Source organism: Fundulus heteroclitus, chromosome 7 (genome assembly GCF_011125445.2).
Source record: "Fundulus heteroclitus isolate FHET01 chromosome 7, MU-UCD_Fhet_4.1, whole genome shotgun sequence".
Classification (NCBI taxonomy): Eukaryota; Metazoa; Chordata; class Actinopteri; order Cyprinodontiformes; family Fundulidae; genus Fundulus; species Fundulus heteroclitus.
Genome location: NC_046367.1, coordinates 2,587,058 through 2,609,727, shown reverse-complemented (window position 1 = coordinate 2,609,727; position 22,670 = coordinate 2,587,058). Strand labels below are relative to the sequence as shown.

Below are 22,670 nucleotides of genomic sequence, written 5' to 3'. Positions count from 1 at the left end.
GCTCTGACAACTTGTGCAGGAGAATTATCCATTGTCCCCACTTCCTCACTAGGGGTTCGGGCATATCATCTTCCCATCCATGTTTCCTCTCACACAATTCCTGCAGTATACCTTTCACTGGGAGGATTATGGGAGAGAGAATCCCTAGAGGATCGTAGATGGAACTAACCATAGACAACAAACCCCGTCCTGTGAGCACTTTCCTCTGAATGGTAACTTTGAACTTCAAAGCATCTGATTCAATGCACCATTGGACTCCTAGGGCCCTTTATAGAGGAAGAGAGTCTTTGTCCAAATCCAAATTTCGGACACCTGAGGCCCTTTCCTCTTCTGGAACAGATGCCAGGACTTTGCAACTGTTAGAGGTCCACTTGGTCACTCTAAATCCGCCCAAAGCACACAGAGCTCTTACTTCCTGTATCAGTGCCACTGCTTCATCTTCAGATGCAACTGATCGGAGGCAGTCATCGACATAGAAGTGTCAGGGTTACTTGACGTAACCCTGACAGAACTGCTCATTCCTTTTTAATTTCCTTCGCAGGTGCTCCGCCCTTTGCACAGCCATCAAGCGGTTGTTAGGAAACTTTGCATCCACCGCTTTCAGGGGAAGACCAATACTGAAGGGTCCGTCGACCAATTGCGTTGACTTAGACACCAAATCCATGAATCGTCTGTCTTCTACAGACATTTCCATTTTCTCTGCTTGCTGAGCTTCAGGAAAGTCAAGCTTCATCTGGCGATGAATGAGATCATCGAGACATGCCACAGAAACTCTGTTCACTAATACTTCTGGCCATTTCTCATCTTTCTCCTTATGGTTTTCCTTCTGCAGAGGGCCATTTACAACCCACCCCAGGACGGTTCTCATAGCATAAGGCCCATTACCTGTGCTGTTAACAACCTTCCAGGGCTCCAAAGCCTTCGGCACATTGGTATTAATAATCCTACACCAGCCTCGATATCCTGGATATGGATTTCCTTCAGGTGTGGCCATTTATCCACATCTTCTTGTCTCGGAATGCAGTCATCCTTGACAGGGATCTCCCTTTGTGAATACACCTGTTGAAGTGACACATAGGAATCACCTTTCAATCCACAAATCTCCAATCCTGTGACAACCTGTGTGCTAACAGGTCTTTCTTGTCCCATTGTGCGAAGTAAGATGTTGGTCTTTCTTCCAGTCACATTGAGATCACGCATCAAGTCTTTAGAACAGAAACAAGCTGAACTGCCTCAATATAAAAATGCATAGGTCTGCACAACATGTGTTCCTTTCTCAGACTTAACTTTCACTGGAACCACAGCTAGGGCACATTTTGCATCCCCGGCCCCAGTGCAAACACAAGTTTCCTTATCCAATGATGGTGGACTGCTGTCAGTCGCTGTCTTGTTATTCTCGGTTTGGCCAGTAGGCTTCCTAGCTATGTGCAGAATAGTAGGATGTTTCAATGAGCACTTCTTGCATGTTATTCTCTGCTCACAAGTTTTGCTCAGATGCCCAGATGACAGGCAACCAAAGCATAAACCTTTGGACCTCAGAAATTCCAGCCTCTCCTTATGAGGTTTCTGCACAATTGACTTGCAAGATTCTAGCTTGTGTGCTTTCTGACAGAAATTACATTTATCACTGGAGGAGCTCAAGTCCTTTGCCTTGCTTGTTGACTGTTTAACGTCAGTCATGGGTTCAGCACTGGTTGCAAATGTGCTTTTCCTTTCTTTGTACCTTTGTGGGTTGCTAGGTTTTGTGATGCCTTTGTCCTTTGAACTACCAGGCTCTTGAATGTTGTCAAATAATGGATCAGTAGCTCTTCGTGCCTGTCTCTCCACAAAGTACACCAAATCTTTGAACCTGGCTTTGAAAACGGTCTTTTCTTGGATGTCACACGCAAATCCCCTCCATCTTTTTCTGAACCTCAAAGGGAGTTTTGCAATTATTGCACGCATGTTGGTTGGACTGTCCATTTCTTCTTTAAACTCCATTCCTTCCACTGTATTAAGGCAGCTTGTGAGGAAAACAGCCAATTCTGTCAATGATGCTCCATCTTCTGATTTTAAGACAGGCCACTTCAAAGCCTTCTCCACATGCGCCATAGCAATGGTGTACTTGTTGCCATAATGCTGTTGCAATAGCCTTTTGGCCTCTTTGTACCCTAAGTTAGGATGCATGTGCTGGCAACTTCGCACAAGCACTTTGGGTTGACTGCTCGTGTATTGCTCCAGAAAGTCTAAACGGTCTTTACTACTGGAGGTTCTGTCCTCAATTCCATGTTCAAAAGCTTTAGTGAAAAATCTGTATTCAGTTGGGTCGCCACTAAAAACAGGAATGTCCACTGATGGTAAGGATGACAATCTTTTGTAATGGTTATGTTATTTTACTCCCCTGTCTTAGGTTTTCTGACTACTTTGAGTTTTGTCTTGTCCTGTCAGCTTCTTAGTTTAGGTTTGGTTTCTGATTTATTTCTTGTTTTGAGCCTCTGCACTGATGTCTGGTCTAATTACTTACTCTGCACACCTGCCTAACTCCACCCCTGCTGCAATCACCTCTTACCGGTTTCACCTGCTTCCACCTCCATATAAACTGTTGAGACCAGACATCAGTGCCAGGTCGTCTGTTTGAGTATGGGTGAGTCTCCTCCTGCAAGTTTCTGTTTATTGGTTTGCTTTTGGATTTTTGACCCCTTGTATCCAGTGATCTGAGCCATCCTGTTCCTGTCTGTTCCTGTCCTGCCTGCCCCGTTAGTCTGTTTCTTTTTGTGACGTTTTTTGGATTGACGGTCCTTTTTGTTTTTTTCCTTGTTTTGCTTTTTGTTAATAAAAGAAGATCTAACTGAACCTCTGCTGGTCTGGCTGAATTCTGGGTCCGCTTTCTCAGTTCATTACAGTACGACCTGGCCAAATTTTGGATCCATCGTTCACTTTTTTTTGTTGCCCCCCCCCCTCCCAAGATGAGCCTGCTGCGATCCTGGAGCTCTTTCCCCTGCAGAGCTGATGTGCAGTGGGTCTCATTAGAGGGTTCCAGGCTGACCATTTGTCCCTCTGGTGTTGGTCCCAGACGCCACCTCCAAAGGAGGAGCACTCTTTCGCAGCCGTCCCTCCGCCACAAACGCCGGCGAGCGGTTAGTCGGGCTGACGCCATTGGTCAAAATGGCGCCAGTGTGTGTTCAGGCTGCTGCTGCTGCTCGGCTGTTACAATGCCGTTTTTCTTCCAGTTTTTTGCTTGTGTTTGCTGTCATATCTACTCCGACGGACATCGTTTGCGTGAATGCAATAAGGACTTACAATCGTGACTCTCTTTTCAGAATTAAAGAGTCAAATGAAAGCCCTTTTCACGACTGGGATAGCTACAAAAATCTTTTCCACCTCCATTTGTGTGTCCCCCAACCTCCTGTGAATACCTGGCGTTGTGGCAATGTCCAGGTAATCCGAAAAAGAGGAGAAGAGGCTGCCGAGCGGGTGTCCAGGTTCGGATTAGGCGTGGCGTGCGGCGTGTGGTTCATGCAGATTGGAGCTACAGGTGGCTGCGTCTGGTTCTGCTAGTGGACGGCCATACAGCTGGGGGTGCTGCTCCATCAACGCATCCATCTACTCTTCCGGGTTATGGAGTAAGGCCTGGACATCGCTGGACCCGTGATGGACGCGCCGCCTGGGTTCCAGGTCCATCGTTTACATCAATAGAGCAGTGTGGGTCATGCCGGTACAGCTGTTCGTCACGCGACCGTGGGAGATGTCGTCAGCCTATCCCGCTGTGCCCAGCTGACTTGACGATCCGGTCATCGCAAAATCGGATTGGATTACTGAATGCACGTTCAATTTCAAATAAATCGTTCTCTATTAATGAGCTCATTGTCAGGAAAAATTTGTACTTCCTTTTCCTCACAGAGACGTGGCAGAGGGAAAATGAATTTGTCCATTTAAATGAGCTCTGTCCTGCTGGTTGCTTAGCAGTAGGTAAGCCTCGTCCCTGCCGTCATGGAGGAGGACTGGCCGCTGTGCACCGTGACTGGTAAACATGCATACTGTCAAAAACAAGCCACACCACCTCTTTTGAAGCCCTCATGATGGAAGTTGGTTCCTCAGACACAGTTTATGCTATTTTGATCTATCGCCCTCCTGGCCCTGCTGGGACTTTTTTTTTACAGGATTTCACTGAATTTTTATCATCTATAATTAGATTGGAAAAGGTCTTGATTGTGGGTGATTTTAATTTTCAGATTGATGATGTTACTTCTATCCCAGCAAGAGATCTTATATCACTGACAGAGGCGCTTAACTTTACACAGTATGTGTCAGGTCCCACACACAACAAGGTTCAAAAGTTAGACCTGGTTTTTGCATTGGGCCTGCAAATCACCAATGTGTGTGTGTTGAGGATGTGCTTCTTAGTGACCATTACTGTGTTTTCTTTGATTTGATGGTGCCATCTGAACCTCGGCCTGTATTTACTAAGGCAAAGAGGAGAATTATCAGAGGCGACAGCTGTGCTTTTCTGTGATAAGTTTGAACCTTCCCTTTTTAATAATCTCACTGAAACTGACTGTTTTATGACTTCTTTTAATAGCCAATGTGCTGATATCTTGAATCAAGTAGCACCAGTTAAAGCTAGGAAGGCACCACGGGAAAATTGTTGTCCTTGGATAAATTATGAAATTATGTCTCTGAGGAGAACATGCCGCCAGACTGAACGCTTATGGAAGTCGACAAAACTGGAAGTCCATAGACTGCATTTAAGAGACCTAATAATGTCTATGAATAATAGGATAGAGGAGGCCAGGGCAAGTTATTTTTATTGTCTGATTGCCTCAAATAAGAGAAATCCTAAAGTCCTCTTTGACACTATCAGTTCTCTTGTGTCACCCGCTGCTGTAAATCCTTATAACTCTACAATTAGTTGTGATGAGTTCCTGGTTTTCTTCATTGATAAGGTCAGAGTTATAAAGGACAGCTTGCCACCGTGCCATGGTTCCCAGTATTTGGAACCCCCCTCTCAAAGCTGGGCCTCATTTGAGCCTGTCATTGTGGAAGACATCTCAACCATCGTGGGAAAAATGAAACCGTCCTCTTGTACCTTAGATGTTCTTCCTTTTAAACTGTTTGTGAAGGTTTTCAACTCGATTGGGCCTTATATTGCTAAAGTGTTTAACATGTCTTTGATTAGTGGTGTGTTTCCTTGTTTTTTCAAACATGCCATTGTGGAGCCACTGATAGGGTTATTAAAGATAACCCCTTTTATCCTAGAATGAAAACCACACATCACAAGTTTTAGACATTTCTATAGAAAAGGACAGAGGAACCCAAACGGAGAACTGCACTCCCTTAAGGTTTAGGAACGTCTGCCGCCGGGTCATCTCTGTCCTTCTGTCTTTATTATCACACATCAGGAGAAAAGGGTCAGGTGGGTTGGGTCAGGAGGTTACAACATGAGGGTTGAAAAAGGGTCAGGAGGCTTCAGGAATTTACAGCATGGGGGTGGAAAGCAAAGAAGGGAGCAAGGCACTCCTTATCTGAGTAGAATTATTTGTTATTCCTGTCTGAGGTTAAATACAACAGAACCTTCCTGAAAGCAAACTCTTAAAACAAACCAAATACCTGTAACTTGATAGAAATAAAATGATGACATTCACATTTTTCCAACATTATCCCCCCTTTTAATAATTTTATTTAAAGCTTAACTTAACCTACTTCAAGTATTCTTTTCTTGCATTCTGCATTTTCAATTTGTTAAGCATTTAACAAGGCAAAAGTTAAACTACGGGGTGTATTTCTTCAAGAGGGATTTGTGAAAGCATTTGATATTGAAATACTACATTTCCCATAGTTTTAGCAATCATAGACTTTAGGCATGGGATTACACAAGCAGTAAAAACACAAAAAATAATAAGAACAATAATAATAGGTGTCATTATTTTTAGTAAAAGGTTCCACCACGATCCTGAAAAGAAGTCCATACTTAGAGGAACAGCATCCTGGGACATTGCTTGTTGCAGATTCTTCAAAGCAGACATAGCTTCAGTAATATGAGTTTCAGTTACACCAGAAATGTACGTACAGCAGGAAATTCCAATCATTACACATACGCCATCTTGGCTAGCAGTTTACATGTCCAAAACCATTCTGTTTTGCAGTACCATTAAACGCATTTCACTTAATTGTTTGTTTTGTCCTTTATTGATGTCCATCGTCATGTTTGCCAGGGTCTTCATTCTATAGTCCAATGTCTCAATCATCAGCATAGATTTACCAACTCCAAACCACGGGAAAGTGAAAGTCCTATTTTACTCCCTGTACGCCAGTGCTTATGTTCAGAGGGAACGTTGGAACCCCACATGGGATCATGGGGTTGGAACACTGAGCTGGAGCTGAGTTCTCTTTTCATCCTATCAGAGGAGTGATGGTCCTTCACAGCCTGAGCTGAGATGATGATAGTGTGGTCAGAAACAAACACAGGTGCACATGTACCTGACCAGTTTACAGGCAACAATGGATAGATGCTGTCTCCTCCACACAGGAACCAGCCACCCTCTGTAGGAAAGTTGACTTGTGGTTTCCACGTAGAACAGCTGGTGTACGTTCCATTAGGGACAATACCGCAGACAAAGTCAGAGTAAAGGTCAGTGATGGTACTCTGGCATCCTGCTGCATGTCCTACCTTCACCATATCGTTCTCTCTAGGTGAGTGAATACACTGGATGTTTCATTCCTTTAGGCATAACAGCCTTCATCTTGGTGGGATAGCCTGTAACATTGCTGTTAGAGAACAGTGACGACTTTACTCCTTTGCACACTCGTTCCATCATAATCTTCCCAGTCGTGGCATTCAATAATTGAGCAGGCATAAACTGGAATGCATATGATGCAAAACAAATAACCCCCATGAACATCTCACAGGCTATGTACAAGGTAGGCTGCTTGGTAGATTTAGGCATGACAGAACACACGTAGCAGTCAGTCTTGTTATGCTAGTGGACTGCAGCTCTTGCAAACGTTTCCCATAGGTCGTCATCGTAGTGGTTTGGGATATCACCCAGCCAAATCTTCATGGCAGCGGAGTGGATGAACCTCTTTCCTCTCTCACTCAGCGGATCTGGACTCAAACAGATAATGCACGCACAGCCACAACGCAAAGGAGCCCCATCTGTATGGGAACCCCATTTTTGCTAGGTTAGCAGAGATGTTAATTTTACCCAGGACTCTAAAGAACAGGGATCAGTTGATTTCTTCACCGACGTTGAGACGAGTGGCCCTAAAAAACCAAACCCCTTTGTAAATCGGACTTCCCCACTGTTCCAACCTTTAGGCACTTAACACTCTCTGTAACTTACAGTGGCTGAGGTGACTCCAGGAAGGTCTTTCAGCGATCTTTACAGCTGTTGGCATGGTCAGGAGCTCTTGGAATGGTCCTTCCCACCTTTGGCTCGCCCAGTCCTTCCTTCTGATGATTTTGATAAACACCCAGTCTCCTGGTCTCACTGCTTGTGGATCCTGTGGAGACAAAGGTTCTCCTGGCAGTAAATTTGCTTTGGACACTTTTTTAAACTGCATCATTTCTCTCATATAGTCTGCTAGAGTTTTTTCCTTCCTCCTTAGGTGGTGTCTGTATTGTGAACAGTGGTAATTTATATGGTCTGCCATATATTATTTCAAACGGAGTCAAACCACTGCTCGTTGGAGTTATTCTCATGTACAGTTTTACTAAGTCCAGACATTCTGGCCATGGCCTCTTTGTTTCTTCCATGCACTTTTTAAGTCTGGATTTAACTGTCCCATTTGTGCTTTTCACAAGTTCTGCACTTTGTGGCACGGTGTTTCTTTAAGGTTATCTGTAACCTGCTTGCCAATTTGCTGAATCACCTGATTCAGAAAATATGGACCATTTTCACTGTAAATTTTCTGTGGGATGCCAAACCTTTGCATCTATCTTTTAGCTACTGTCAGTGCATCTGTTTGCTTTGCTGGAACTATTTCAACCCATTTTGAAAATGCATCAATCATTACCAGACAGTATTTGTAAGGGCCACTTTGTCAGTTCATTAAAATCCATATGCATCACTTCAAAAGGTTCCTTTTGTTCTGGAAACCTTCACTCTTCTGATATAAAATTAACCTGAGGGTAATTTTTAACACAAATCTTACTCGCACATGCTTTACAAAAAATATATATATATTTTTTTGTATGAATTAAATCCTATGAAATAAATCTATATGTTGCTGTATTATAGTTATCCCTCCCTTTTTGAGACATGGCAATTGCCCATGGCTCAAAATAGCTGCTGCTTGGAATAAGCTTTTAGGGAGAACTGCTTTGTTACAAACTATAGAATCCTTCTGATTCATTGTTGCTACATTTTTTACCCATATGTGTTTTTCTACAGTTGGAAATGTTTGTCTAATTAACAACACTTGTAGATCAATGATTTGCTCTGTTTTTTTTCTCTAGGCAAATATCAAAAAGACCAAATTGTAATACATCTACTACATGGGGGTCTAGTGGTTGAATGAAACCAGACCACTTCAGCTGAACTTTCTACAGCCATTGTAGTTGCTCAAACTGCTAGCAGACATGGGGGTAGCACTGCTGCTTAAGGTTTGAGCTTATCACCACGGGGCTGTAAACAACACAGAAGTCGTAAAACTAGAGCTAAGACCCTTGCTGAGATAAGTTTTCATTTAGCTCTGTGAATTGCTGCTCTACTTCTGAGGTCCACTGGATTGTGTCTGACATGGCCATCAGCATGTCATGAATAAAATTTAAGAAAGCTAAGTTTTCTCTACATAATGTCAAATCCAAACTCTTCAATAATTACACAATCCTAAAAAAGACATCATTTGTTTTTTTAGGCTCACTTACTATAGCAATTCTTCACTTCTTGTATCTTTTTACCTTCTTCTGAGATAACATGGCCTAAGTAACGGACTTGTTTCTGCACCCACTGCATTTTATCTTTGATAACTTTGTTTCCCTTATCTTAGCCAAAATGATGTAGCAGCTGATTTAAATGCAATTAGAAGGCCACCTATGTACATTAATACTTTATTTCCATGCTTTAGATTAAAGCTCTTTAAGCATGTTAAAATAGCCTGGATAAAAATTGTAGAACGGTCTACAAATCCCTGTGGCAGGCGTCTCTACATATATTTTTTCCTCTTTCTTGAAAGTAAAAACTGAGAATCTGGACATGGTCTAATTATTCCTGCATCCAATGAAATGTTTATAATTGCCATTATACCCTCCTGTTCTTCATATTTTAGCCCATACTGTTTTATCTGGAGCCTGTACTTTAATTTAGGAACTATTTTAACTGGTTCTACAGTTGTCAATAATCCTTTATCAGTTGGCCCTGTAGACCACAAAGCACTTGGAACACCTTTTAAATAATTTTCATTGGATTCTGATAGCAAAGAATGTTGGACTATTTTGTCTCATGCCAAATCTTGACAAAAAAAAATGTTCCTATGGTAAGCAATACAATTGTTTCATCTGTGTAGAAAACATAACAGTAATTGCTGCAAATTAACTCCCATCTGTATACATATTTTGTATAGCCACAATTGTAGTTTCCTGTTTTAGAAACTGTTTTGCAAACTTTTCATCTGGGGTTAAGCACACATTCATAGTGGTTTGTAGATCAGCTAACCGAGTTTCATCCTCTGGTTTTGACAATGTGCTTCTAGCATTTTGCATAAGTTTGCTTTTTTTTATTTTATTTGGAGCAGAGACTGTAAGCATAGTGCATAAAACACAGGAGGATTTTGTTGCAGCGACATTACATGTTCTACACGGACAGCTTTCATTCCATCCTGCGTAGGAAAAACTGCAATACCTAATTTTTCCATTAAATCCCATCCTAACAAATTAACGGGGCAAGTTAGTGACATAACTACAGGAGCATACAACCTTTTTTCCTATTTGAGGGTCTTTTATTTCTAATGCTTTTAACATCCATTCTTGGGATGTTTGACCATTTGCTGATTTTACAAAAATGGACATTTTAGATGCTTTTACCCCTAGATTATCTTTTATACAAGTTTTGCAGGCTCCTGAATCGCATAAACAAGTAACTGGCTGTCCATTAATTGTAAGCATGTATGGTTTTTCTTTTAATGCATAATAGCTCCCATGCTCCATACACATCTACTGTTTTTAATGGCTCTGGATCCCCATTTGCTTTAGGCCCCTAGTCACATTTTATATGAAGAACCGTCCCTGCGGTCTCTTCCTTGTCCCCGCAGATGAGGTGCTTGTATCTGATTGGGACATTCCCTGGACCAAATGGTTGGGTGACCCACAATTCCAGCACCCCCCCATCTGTTTTTACTGATTTGGGCTGAAAGCCCCCTCGGTCGCTAGGACCGCCCCTGCCTCCTCGGAAACCTCCTCGACGCTGTCGAGGGGTCCAGTGGCTTGGAAAGAAAATATTTCTTCTGGGTCACATGAAGGATCTGCCCAGAAAATGTGTCCCCCCCCTCCAGACGCACCACCTCCCTTTTTAGCATGTTTCTCGGCGTGATGCACATAGGCCTATTCCATAACTGGTTACGTTAGACGTTATCAGTGTAACCAAGTGTTTTGTGTTTTTTAACCCACGCAGATATATGCGGCTGGAAACCTTCCATTAACAAATATAAGTATTTTTATTGTTTTATGGATCCCAAATTTCCAATTATCCGCCCTCCTGCGAAAACTGCTCCCTACAGTTGTCCACTTCTGTCTCTGTTCGTTCACTTACGCTTGATGTTCAAATATTCCGCCTTGTGGGGTTCTGCCTGTATAATTCGCCCTTATTTTTTCCCAAGGTTTTTTTTTTTTCCACTGACAACCGTAAGGCTTGTCCAAACTCATGTCCATTTAAACCATATGAGCTATGAATTTCCTCCATGTCTTGGATCCATAATTCTGGATCTTCCTGCGGAGAAATTTCACCTTCTACAGTCTTTCTAGCTTCTTCTAACGACCACGGACAGAAAACTAGGATTGTTTAAGGCTGCTGTGTTCCTACATTGACATTTGCGAGCTGCACCATAGGATACAATCCTTTGGACCGGTCTGTAGATAACGAATGATCTGATTTACTCAGTCCATCCAGGTCTGCATACAGATCTGAAATATCCCTGGGGGGGGGGGGGGGGGGTTTAAGAGATTATACGGTGGTTGTCTGTCTTCTTCAGTTGCTACCATAGTTTGCGTTACTTTAGTATTGTTCTGGCGAGTTCTTTTTTATTTAGAGCCTAATTTTGTGGCAGATCAACAGGTGTTGGGGGAAGGTTGTCAGCAGGACGCGGCGGTGCTGCAGTCACCGTCGTTCCATCAGCCAACCCAACCCAACCCCTCCTGCTGCACGAGGCTGTCTCTCATCCTGCCTATTTTGTGCTTGAATTAACTCACAGCGCGCAACGTCAAGCTCTTATATAGCTATAAATATATCTATAGACATACATACACACATACACATAGACATACACACACACATTTTTTATTTCCCCTCTTTTTTTTCCCTTCTTAGCGCTTATTTTTAGCCGGCACACAACATTTTTCCATTGATTCACCTTCAACACACACCATCTATTTTATACTTTTTCTTCCACTTCTCCAAGTATTTTTAATATTAAGAAATATATATGATAATATTTATTGCATTAACATTTTAAATTTACTTGGATACACAAACTTTTCATCCCCTCTGGGATTTCCCTTTCTACTTTGTGCTGAACCCATCCTAATTACTTCTGCGTTGTGTTTATCTACCTTCCAGGACCTTAATCCTGTTTTGTTTTTTGTTTTCTTTTAAGGTACTGTTCAGGACTTTAACCTGAGTTTTTTAGCTACCTTTAATTCTACGACGGACTGAAATCCGGTCGTATTGCTTCGAGGGACTCAAACCTCTCGATTTAACTTTTCGGGGATTTTTTTTTTTTAAATCACCCGTTGCAAGGGACTAAAACCGCTTGCACACCTGTTCGGGGAACTTTTAATCACCCGAAACCCTGAACGACGGACTTTAACCGATCACTTTAAAACTTACTTGCTGTGGTGTGCTTTTCTCCCGGTCAGATCCCGTCAATCCCTCGTTGGCGAAAGGAGTTAACCTATGACGCTGGCCCAGCGAGGAAGTTACCTCCCGGGACTTTAGACAGGTCCTTGACTCAGACCACCGGTGGGTTTCAGCGTGTCCGCTCCTCTCGTCAGCGAGCTGATATGTTGGGATCCGCGTCACGGCACCAGGCTGATAGGGTTATTAAATATAACCCCTTTTATCCTAGAATGAAAACCACACATCACAAGTTTTAGACATTTCTATAGAAAAGGACAGAGGAACCCAAACGGAGAACTGCACTCCCTTAAGGTTTAGGAACGTCTGCCGCCGGGTCATCTCTGTCCTTCTGTCTTTATTATCACACATCAGGAGAAAAGGGTCAGGTGGGTTGGGTCAGGAGGCTACAACATGAGGGTTGAAAAAGGGTCAGGAGGCTTCAGGAATTTACAGCATGGGGGTGGAAAGCAAAGAAGGGAGCAAGGCACTCCTTATCTGAGTAGAATTATTTGTTATTCCTGTCTGAGGTTAAATACAACAGAACCTTCCTGAAAGCAAACTCTTAAAACAAACCAAATACCTGTAACTTGATAGAAATAAAATGATTACATTCACATTTTTCCAACAGCCACGGTTAAAGAAAGCGGGACTGGACTCTTCCGAACCCAAGAATTTTCGGCCAATATCCAAGACCCCTTTCTTGGCCAAAGTCCTGGAAAAAGTAGTCTGTATCCAACTTAGATAATTTTTGCAGGTAAATGACATTTATGACACTTTTCAATCTGGGTATCGTGAGTTCCACTCCACTGAAACAGCCCTGTTGAAGGTTTTTAGTTATATTATGATGGCAGCTGACACGGCAAATATTCTGTGCTGGTTTTGTTGGATCTGTCATCGGCGTTTGATACAGTGGACCATGGCATCCTGATAAGTAGACTCCAACACTTGGTTGGAATATCGGGTTGCGTTTTGGAATGGTTCACCTCTTACCTGGTTGGCAGAACTTTTAGTATGTCAGTGGGAAATGCTGTGTCTGATTCTGCAGAGCTTTTGTGGGGTGTGCCGCAGGGATCGGTCTTGGGACCTATTTTGTTCCTGCTGTACTTGCTTCCTCTGAGCAGGGTCATCCAGAAGTTCAGTGATGTGTCCTATCATCTGTATGCGGATGATCTGCAAATGTACTGCTCCTTCAAGCCCACTGAGTCACATAAACTTTGCGCTCTCACTACTTGTTTGGTCAAAGTGACAGAATGGCTCACTGAGAACAGCCTGCAACTAAACTCCAACAAGACCGAGACTTTGATTGTTGCTCCTGACAGTGCTGTGCCTGGAATTAAGCGGCACCTCGGAAACTTGAGCTGCACTGTTAAAAGCAACCTGCGCAACTTGGGTGTCTTCATGGATGGAGCGATGTCGATAGAGCAGCACATAAATCAGCTTGTTAGCAGCTGCTTTCTCCAAATTGCTCCCCGCAGCTTAAAGGCTCAGTCTCCAGTGCCGGCTCCCCGCAGCTTTAAAGCACTGTCATCCACAGCCTGTAGCCAGGCCTCATCCACAGCCTGTGGCCAGGCCTCATCCACAGCCTGTAGTCAGGCCCTTTGCTTGTAACTGAGCCAATTCTCTGTCAATTTCTTGTTTTTGTTTCAATGCACTAGCCTGTGCAATCAAAGCTGCTCTTTCAGCCTCGTACTTACGTCTTGTGGAAGAAGCAGTTGAAGACACAACTGAAGCTGCTCTGCTATGAAGAGATGCCCTCAACTTGTGTGGTAAACTGACCATCGAAGCACTATCTTCAGGGCTCACTTCAGCATCATACTGTCTTGCTTCTTTAGTCTGCTAAGCAGCTGCTCTTAACCATCCCTGAACATCCTCCACAAAACCATTAAGATGTTTGGTTCTAGATTCATACCAGTTTTTCTGGTCTGTCTGCTTTTCAGACATACATTCTTTTGCTGTGTTATTCAGACTGCAAAATTGCATGTACACATCTGTAAACTCTGTTGATAGTTTCCGGGAAACTATACCAGCATTATTTACATTTTCCATTAGGGCATCCATATCCTTCATCATTCGACAGACATGTGCAAACTTGGATTTCGTTTCAGCCAATGTCATGCTAAGCTTTTGTTCAATGCCTTTAGGAGTCAGCTTTACTGTCCTCTTACAACGCACAACAGCATTACTTTGTTCATGCATTTTAAATCTTCAAATATCCCTCTTTTCCACAAGCACAATTCCAATAATCGTCATATAAGGTAATTTTCCATACGAGAGCTTTCCAAATTCCCTCAGAACTAGCATTAGCTGACAGCGGTAATATGCAAATTTAGCTGAGTCTGACTAACTCCATTAGCAAATCCAGACGCATTTCTTACTTGTTCCTTCGACAGAAATCCAAACTTGAGGTCAATACTTGCATGTAGATGACTGAATACACTCTTCAGGACATCCACTGGGTTTCTTAATCCATTAGGAGCTCTTTTCTGACTATATGTAGAGCCACACGGTCCGACGAAATCACGTTCCAACTCGCGTTTTAGGTTTCCAACTTAAGATTTATTTCTTCAAAAAATAAAAATGCAAAATAAAACGGTGCAAACAATCAAAAATGCTTATAAACTAATTATATTCACTTGTCTACATGTTCTTAATTCTTAAGACCTAAAACTGCAGTCAGAAAAGGTGAAGCTCCGTCACATCAAAAACCTCCTCTTAACAAAAAGGAGTTTATTCAAGTGTACTACGATTATACTTATTTCATACTTAAAATGAGCCATTATACTTGTAGTTTACTTTTTATAAACTATAGTGTATATGCTTAACAATGGTATAGTATAAGACTAAGGAGGCCTACATTAAAACTAAGACTTAAGCTTATACTTAAGTATACTTCATAAAATGAACTTCAGGTATACTATTTTTTGCTAAGGGTCGTCCCTTGCTTACTGAACGTGACTAACGTGACAGCCCCTCGAACGCAGAAATTAACTACACCTAAATCACTATTGCCACCTAGAGGCAACTGGAGGTAATACACATTTCTAACACAATTAATCTTATGTCAATTCTGGGACTTACAGTTGTCATGCACGTGTCTTGTTTTGTGAAGCTTATTACATATTAATCATCAATGTGTTTCGTCAATTGTGTATTTTGTTTTTAATTCTGTACAAGAAAATCTGAAGTGGAAGTTGTGTTTTCCAAACTCATCTTTGCTTTTGTTGCTGACAGGTCCGTTGAAGGTTTTCTAACCCCTCTGTCTTAGCTCCTCCCATTTGTTGTCCATTTTCAGTGTTTTTTTCATGGCCCGCATTTCTAAATTCTGGTCAGCTGCACACCATCCTTCCAGAAAGAGCAATGTCCATGAACCTAGTTCTCCGGTTCTTGTCTCTGAAAGCAGATTGTACTCTTCCAGCATTTTACCGAAGGAAGTTTTAGCAATATCACATTGTCTAAAATAGAAATTCTGGAAAAAAATAGAAAGGCCTCAGTCAATCGTTCCCCCAAAATGTTTTTTTTTTTTTTTTTTTCCAGTGTCCTGTCTAGCAATGTGGCAATAAAAATTGATATCTTAATGCCAAATAGAGCTCGACAGATTTTACTTTCACAAGTGGAGCAAACAGCTTTCGCCATAATGCTCCGCTTGATTTGTGCGTGTAAATAGCTTTATTGTGATTCCTGCAAGGAGAATTTCAAATTATATGGACACTACAATGGGAAAGTAGGAGAGTAAAAGAAAAACAAGAAGAGAAAAAAAAAGAGAAAGAAGAGGTGAAAGAAAGAAGAGATAAAAGGAAGAGAATGATAAAACGTCCTCTGTCTGCTCCATCACCTGGAAAGAGACACAAAAAGAACAGCACAACCAACAGACATAAAGCAACAGATACAATCGTGTAACACCTTGATACCATTGCTAAATCATATGTATTATTATTTAAGCTGACATGTGTAATGTGATACCTAACAAAAGTAAAAGAAAGTAAATAAATGATAGCCTTTCTGTATATAAGTGAACATTTAATACCTGGGACCCAGCACCTGTGGGAGATTGTGAGAGTGCACTAGTTTAGGTGAAAATTATCCAGAAGGAAATAGCTTGATAGTGATTGTGGAGAACCGAAGACCCACCTTCCCCGAGCACAGAGGCAGGGGTCAAGGGACCCATAACCCCGGACTCCCAAAGGGGCCCCCAAAGCAGTGCGCCCGAGAGGGGCCTTCACAGGAAATCTGCAACCCCCCCGAGGAAAGAGGACCCCGAGGAAATCCCCCAGCCACCGCAATGCTGACGCCCCCAAGAGCCGCGGGGACGAGCCCGTGGGCTCCGCCGGCAGCCGGCCGCGCTGAAGTGGTCCTGGCCATGGGCCCTGGGGGCCAGAGGCCCCAGGGGCGCCCCGCCTCCGCGGCAGGGGCCCCGGCCGCCCCCCGGGGGGCCAGGCCCCGTGAAGCCACCGCCGGGAATGGGCCAGCGCCCACCCGGGAACCCGCCCCAAACCCGAGGACCGTCAACGCGCCAGAGGGTCAAGGCGCCCGCCAACGCAGCGGAGGAGGGCAGGACGTGGGGGGATGGGCTCCGCACCTATTGGAGACTTGAGATGATCTTGGGAGAGGGAGCGGACCGAACCCAAACCTGAAAAAAAAAAAAAAAAACTCATTCACACCATCCCTCCCTTGTGCCCCACTCGCCACACACAGACACAAAAAAAAATAAAAAAAAATAAAATAAAATAAAATAAAATAAAAAATAAATTTAAAAAGAGGACGCTGTACACACATTCCCACATAGCATTCACATCCAAAAATCCCAAGTGGGGGGGTCACCACAATTCAACAATACGACTGCCTGTGCCCGACCCCCGGCCCCGCCCCCGGACCAGGCGCCCCCCGGACCAGGCCCCCCAAAGAGGGGGGGCCGACACGACCCGTACGGGCCATCCGACCAGAGCCCCCCCTCACCCACTATATACCTAATAAACCCCCTCCCACCCCGACCTTACTCTAGCCACCCCTGCCCCCCATCCCTTCCTGGGGAGAGCAGAGGCGTCAGCCCCAGATCCGGTAAGCCGCTGGCTAGCCGCAACAGCCCCCCGCCAAGACCCCGTACCCAGTGGCCCGCACCTCCTCCAGGCCCCAGACTCCGTGCCGCGATCGGAGATCGGGGGTGTGCAAAAGACCCCCGATCCTCCCTACGCCCGCTCAGATGTTGTGTTGTTGCATGTTGATCTCAGGTGTGAGGGGCACAGCCCACAGCCCACCCCCCCTCCGGAAGGGAGCTGGTGCCAGCGCCCCCCCTCCAAGCAACTACCCAGAACCCTCAATGTCTAAATGCGAGAGGGGGTGAAGGGAGCCGCCCGGGGCGAGGCTCACACAACATAAGCCCCCCCCCCCAGACGTCTTTCCCCCACCACCACCCATATCGTGGCCTACATGAATGTGCGTTGTGAAAATGTTTGGAGTGAAAGTGTCTAAAATGCATGATAAAATTGGGGAGAGGGACGTCACCAAAAGGTGGCAACCTCCAGTAACGCCCTCTCCCCAAGGACCTACATGTGTGGCGGCGTGATGGAGCAGGCAGAGGGAGGAGTCCGGGGATGGGGAGCAAAGGACTGGGGAGCCAACCCAGGGAGCCAGCTCCCCTACTGACTCCAATAGGCACCCCCGCTCCCCGAAAGCTCCACCCAGAGAAAGGGGCCCCTCCAGCAGCACCATCATAGCCCGGGGGCCGGGGAGAGGCCGCAGGGCCCGCCAGCCAACCACCCACCAGGACCAACACCTCTACCTCCCCCAGCCCACCCCCCATGCCTACTGTATTTAACCCCCCCCCCCAAAAAAATTATTATTAATAATAATAATAATAATAATAATAATAATAATAATAATAATAATAATAATAATAATAATATATAATTAAATAAATAAATTAATAAGATGGGGGATCCTGGCCAGCCAGCCCGCACGAGCCATCCCAAACCCCACCCCCCAGGTGAAACCCGCACCGGGAGACTACACGGACCAGGACCGGGACAGGGGGCCGGACACAAGCCCACCAGAACGTCCACCAACCCCCCCCCCCACACACACACACACACACCACCCGTAGATTTAAACCCTCCCCAACACTAACATTCAAACATCTCACCATACATTCGACACTAGACATCCAGGCTGGGTAAGTCACTACTCCCCCTCCCTCCCCTCCCCCCACTAGCAGAATGCCAACCCAAAGAAGGGGAAGAGCATCTGCCCTGAGATGTTAATGACCATGCCCCCCTACCAGCTCAACAGGCCCTGAGGACCCCCAGCGCACCAGAGGCCCCGTGCAGGGGCGGACACCCGGGCGCACGCCGGCCCAGACCCCAAGCGGCACACCCCCCGGAACCGGAACCCCCGAGGCCCCGCCGGGGCCCCCGCCCGAGGGTGGCGCGCCCCAGGGACCCCAGGCCCCCAGACCCACCCAGGACCCACCCAGCGACAGCACAGCTACCAGGTCAGTAAACCACGTCCGTCCCCGCGTAGCTCCCCAAGAGCGCCGCAAGCGGTGCTGTGGGCCACCCGTAGGCCTCCCAAGCTCCTCCCAGATGGGGGCAACAGACCCTGGAGTCAGACCCACCAAGCGCCCCACTCCAAGTGCCCCCAGAGTCCCAGGAACCCCTCCACCCACCCACTGCGCCCTACAGGAAGCAACCCACCGCCCCCCATTCCACTAAGTGATAGTGCTAATCAAAGGAGCCCAAAGAGATTGAACAGATGTGGATGCAGATGCTGTCTCAAGATTAATATGATCCAACAAAAGATCTCTATACTGATTGATACTGAGATTCTCCTTACTTTTCCAATTCATGAGGATAGTTTTCTTTGCGATACATAGTGCAGTGAAAACCATGTAAACTATTTTATTCCCCAGAGGGCTTTCCTCAAAATTAGCAAGCAAGCAAACTGATGGGGAAGGTGTAATTTTACAGCTCAAGCACTTTGATAAGTCCTTACATATCTGTGTCCAGAACCTCTGGACTGGTGTGCATAACCATAACGCATGAATATAATTATCAGGATGATTGCCTATACAGTGTGGACAGATATTAGATTGTGCCAGACCCATCTTGAATAATCTTTGTCCTGTGTAGTGTACTCTGTGAAGGATTTTGTATTGTATTAGTTGTAAGTTGGTGTTACTAGTCAATTTGAAAGTTCTTAGACATATCTGAGCCCAGAAGTCTTGTTCAAAGTTGACTGATAGATCCTCTTCCCATTTCGTAATAGGAAGAGATATTGAATCATCTATTTTAGTCAGTGTCCTGTATGATTTAGACAGTAGTTTGGGGGGGGGGGGGGGGGTTAAATCTAGGAACTCTAATATATTACTTGGAATTTGTAAACCACCTTAAATATGCTTACATTTTTTTCTAATTATAGATTTAAGTTGTTCATATTCCAAAAAATTATTTTTACTAATGCCATATTGCATATTTAGTTTGGAAAATTGATGAACTCGGTTCCATCAAGTAAATGTTCCAGATATTCAATACCTTTATTCTTCCAGTATGTAAAGTTTATCATATTATTATTTTGTAGGATGTCAGGGTTGTTCCAGATGGGTGTACGACTGCATGGGATAAGTGACAACTTTGTCATTTTAAGAAACTCCCACCATGCTGTCAGAGTAGAGCTGATATTGATATTTTTTAAGCATGTATGCCATTTTATATTTGAGCTAATAAACGGCAAATCTGAAATCATGATATTATTGCATATTTTCTGTTCTATATCTATCCAGGGCTCGTCTAACGGATTTTGCTTTATCCATTTAGTGATATATTGTAGTCTATTTGCCAAGTAGTACTTATGGAAGTTAGGCAAATCTAGTCCCCCTCTGTCTTTAGTTTTCTGTAGCGTCTTTAAGCTGATACGGGGCGGTTTATCTTTCCAAAGAAATTTAGAGATTGAAGAGTCTAGAGATTTAAACCAGTCAGATGATGGTTTATTGGGGATCATTGAAAATAAGTAATTAATTCTAGGTAAGACCATCATTTCAATCGAAGCTACCCTACCCATGAGTGAAATTGGAAGCGATTTCCATCTATCCAGGTCATCTTCTATCTTTTTTAAAAGTGGGATGTGATTAGATTTTACTAAATCTGCAGGTTTAGACGACACAGTGATACCCAAATATGTGATGTTTCCTGAATGCAAATGTAAATCTAGGGGGTTTTGGAAAGAGCAATTAATTGGCAGTACCGTAGATTTAGACCAGTTTATAGAGTAATCAGAAACCTTTGAGAAGGATTCTAGTAATCTAATTACTTGAGAAAGGGAAGAGTTTGAGTGCTGAAGATAGAGTAATACATCATCAGCATAAAGACTAATCTTATGCTCTATATTCATGCATTTTATACCTTTAATAACCTTTGTTTGTCTAATTTTTGCTGCTAGAGGTTCAATAAAAATGGCAAAAAGTGAGGGGGAAAGTGGGCATCCTTGCCTAGTGCCCCTCTGGAGACAAAAGCTGGAAGATGTTTGATTATTTGTCCTGACACAGGCTGTAGGAGAGCTGTATAAAATTTTTAACCAATTTATAAAAAAATTGCCAAAACCAAATTTATGCAGAGTAGCGAATAAAAAATTCCAATTTACTCTATCAAATGCTTTTTCTGCATCTAAAGACATTATAATAGTTTTATTATTTGTACTGTAGGAATAATCTATTAAATTAAGTAATCTGCGTGTATTTGTGGATGACTGCCTTCCTCTGATAAAGCCAGTTTGGTCTGGATGGATTATGAAAGGAGTGACTTTATCTAATCGTTTTGCAAAAGCTTTACATATTATTTTAATATCCACGTTGATTAAGGATATGGGACGATAGCTGGTGGGCAACATAGGATCTTTGCCTGGCTTAAGCAGAAGACTGATGGTGGCAGAGTTCATATTAGCTGGAAATCTGCCATTTTCCTGAATTTCTTGCAACATTCTGTGAAACATTGGTGCCAGAATACTCCAGAACTCCTTATAAAACTCAGTAGGGAATCCATCTGGGCCTGGAGCCTTTTTATTGGGCATGTTTGTTAAAGCTTCCTGAACTTCAACTGTTGTCAGCGGTGAGTCCAGTGTCGTTCTTTGGTTATCTGATAGTTTAGGAAGTGTAATTTTATCCAGAAACTGCTTGATGACATTGTCTGATGGATTTATCTGTGATGTGTATAAAGTTTTGTAGAAATCACGGAAGGTGTTATTTATACATTCTGGATCATGTAATGTATTCCCATTGGAATCTGTAACTGCAAATATAGTCGTTTTCTCTTTATTTATTTTTAACTGATTAGCTAAGAAGCTTCCTGACTTATTGCCATGTTCAAAATTTTCTAATCGAAGTTTTTCTATTAGAAATTTGTTTTGCTTTTCAATATACTGGTTTAATTCTAGTTTTATTTTACGGATTTTGCCCAACTTTCCCTCTTCCAGGGAAGTTTCTAGTAACTTAAGTTTTTCTTCTAATTCCTGAATCTTCTTGTTTTCCAACTTCTTTTTGTGGGATGAGAATGAAATTATTTTACCTCTCATCACTGCTTTCCCTGCTTCCAAAAATGTATAGATGCTGAAGTGCCTGGCAGATCATTGTGTTCTAAGTATGAAGCCCATAGCCTCGTGAGACCATCCTGATCTCGCGAGCTTTCAAGGTTTCACTCGCAGATCAGTCTGGCTACTCTCCGTTAAAGAAAATTTGGAGCCGTTCACCAAACGAACGTCCAATCAGCGTTGGCTTTGAGGCGGGTTGAGGTGTGACGCAACGGGAAGCGCGTCAGTTCAGTCTAAACAACATGGCGGCTTCAGCCGATGAAACTAGCGTTAGCGTGGCTATCGAGCAAGTTTTATCGGAATTACAGAGTATTTCTCTGCTGAGCTAACGAGCCTTTACCTGCAGCAGCAAGAGTAGCTTGGCTTGTGGTTGTGTTTTCGTCGTCGCTCGTAACAGAGCGACGACGAATCTGATTGGTTCATTTGGCCCGTCTATCACCAACATAGGCCAATCAGCTAACCAGTATTTTCGCCCCTTCCCAAAATTACTTCAACGGAAGGTTTCCAGATGGATATGCGGAGCAAATCTATCTGGCGGAGTCAGGTAATGAAGCCCACTCTTCTTTGAAAAATGTATTAAAATCTTCATCTTTAAGCAACGATGTATTAAATCTCTAGCTCTTGTTTTGTGGGGTTATTTTTTATTTGTTAGGGTTAAAGTAACAGGAGCATGATCACTAATAGCGACAGGATGAATTACAGCATCTGAAACGTCCGACAGCAGCGAACTGCTGATTAAGAAATAGTCCAAACGAGAATAAGAGTGGTGAACATTTGAAAAAAAAGTATATTGCTTACTATTAGGATGAAGAGAACGCCATGCATCGCAAAGACCAAAATCACTCATGTATTGTTTGACTATATTTAATGACTACCAACTACGCTGAGACCCTGTTGTATTCAGCCTGTCTATTTCCTCATTTAGACCAAAGTTGAGGTCACCCCCAATAATTAGAGAACAATCCCCGTGTTTTGAAAGTGCATGGAAGAGTTTGTGGAAGAATGAGGGTTCATCAACATTTGGACCATATACACTAACAATACATAACTTCTGGTTATGAATAGATATTTTAA

The 22,670-nt window shown here is 43.5% G+C and overlaps 1 long non-coding RNA gene across 1 annotated transcript; it reads right to left on the bottom strand.

Moving 5' to 3' along the window:
* Positions 1–5,887: 5,887 nt before the first annotated feature.
* On the bottom strand, positions 5,888–15,548 carry LOC118563648. The gene is made up of 2 exons (XR_004931321.1): positions 12,018–15,548; positions 5,888–7,479 (listed from the first exon to the last, which is right to left on the bottom strand). It is a non-coding gene; the product is annotated as an uncharacterized LOC118563648 (long non-coding RNA).
* Positions 15,549–22,670: the final 7,122 nt, after the last annotated feature.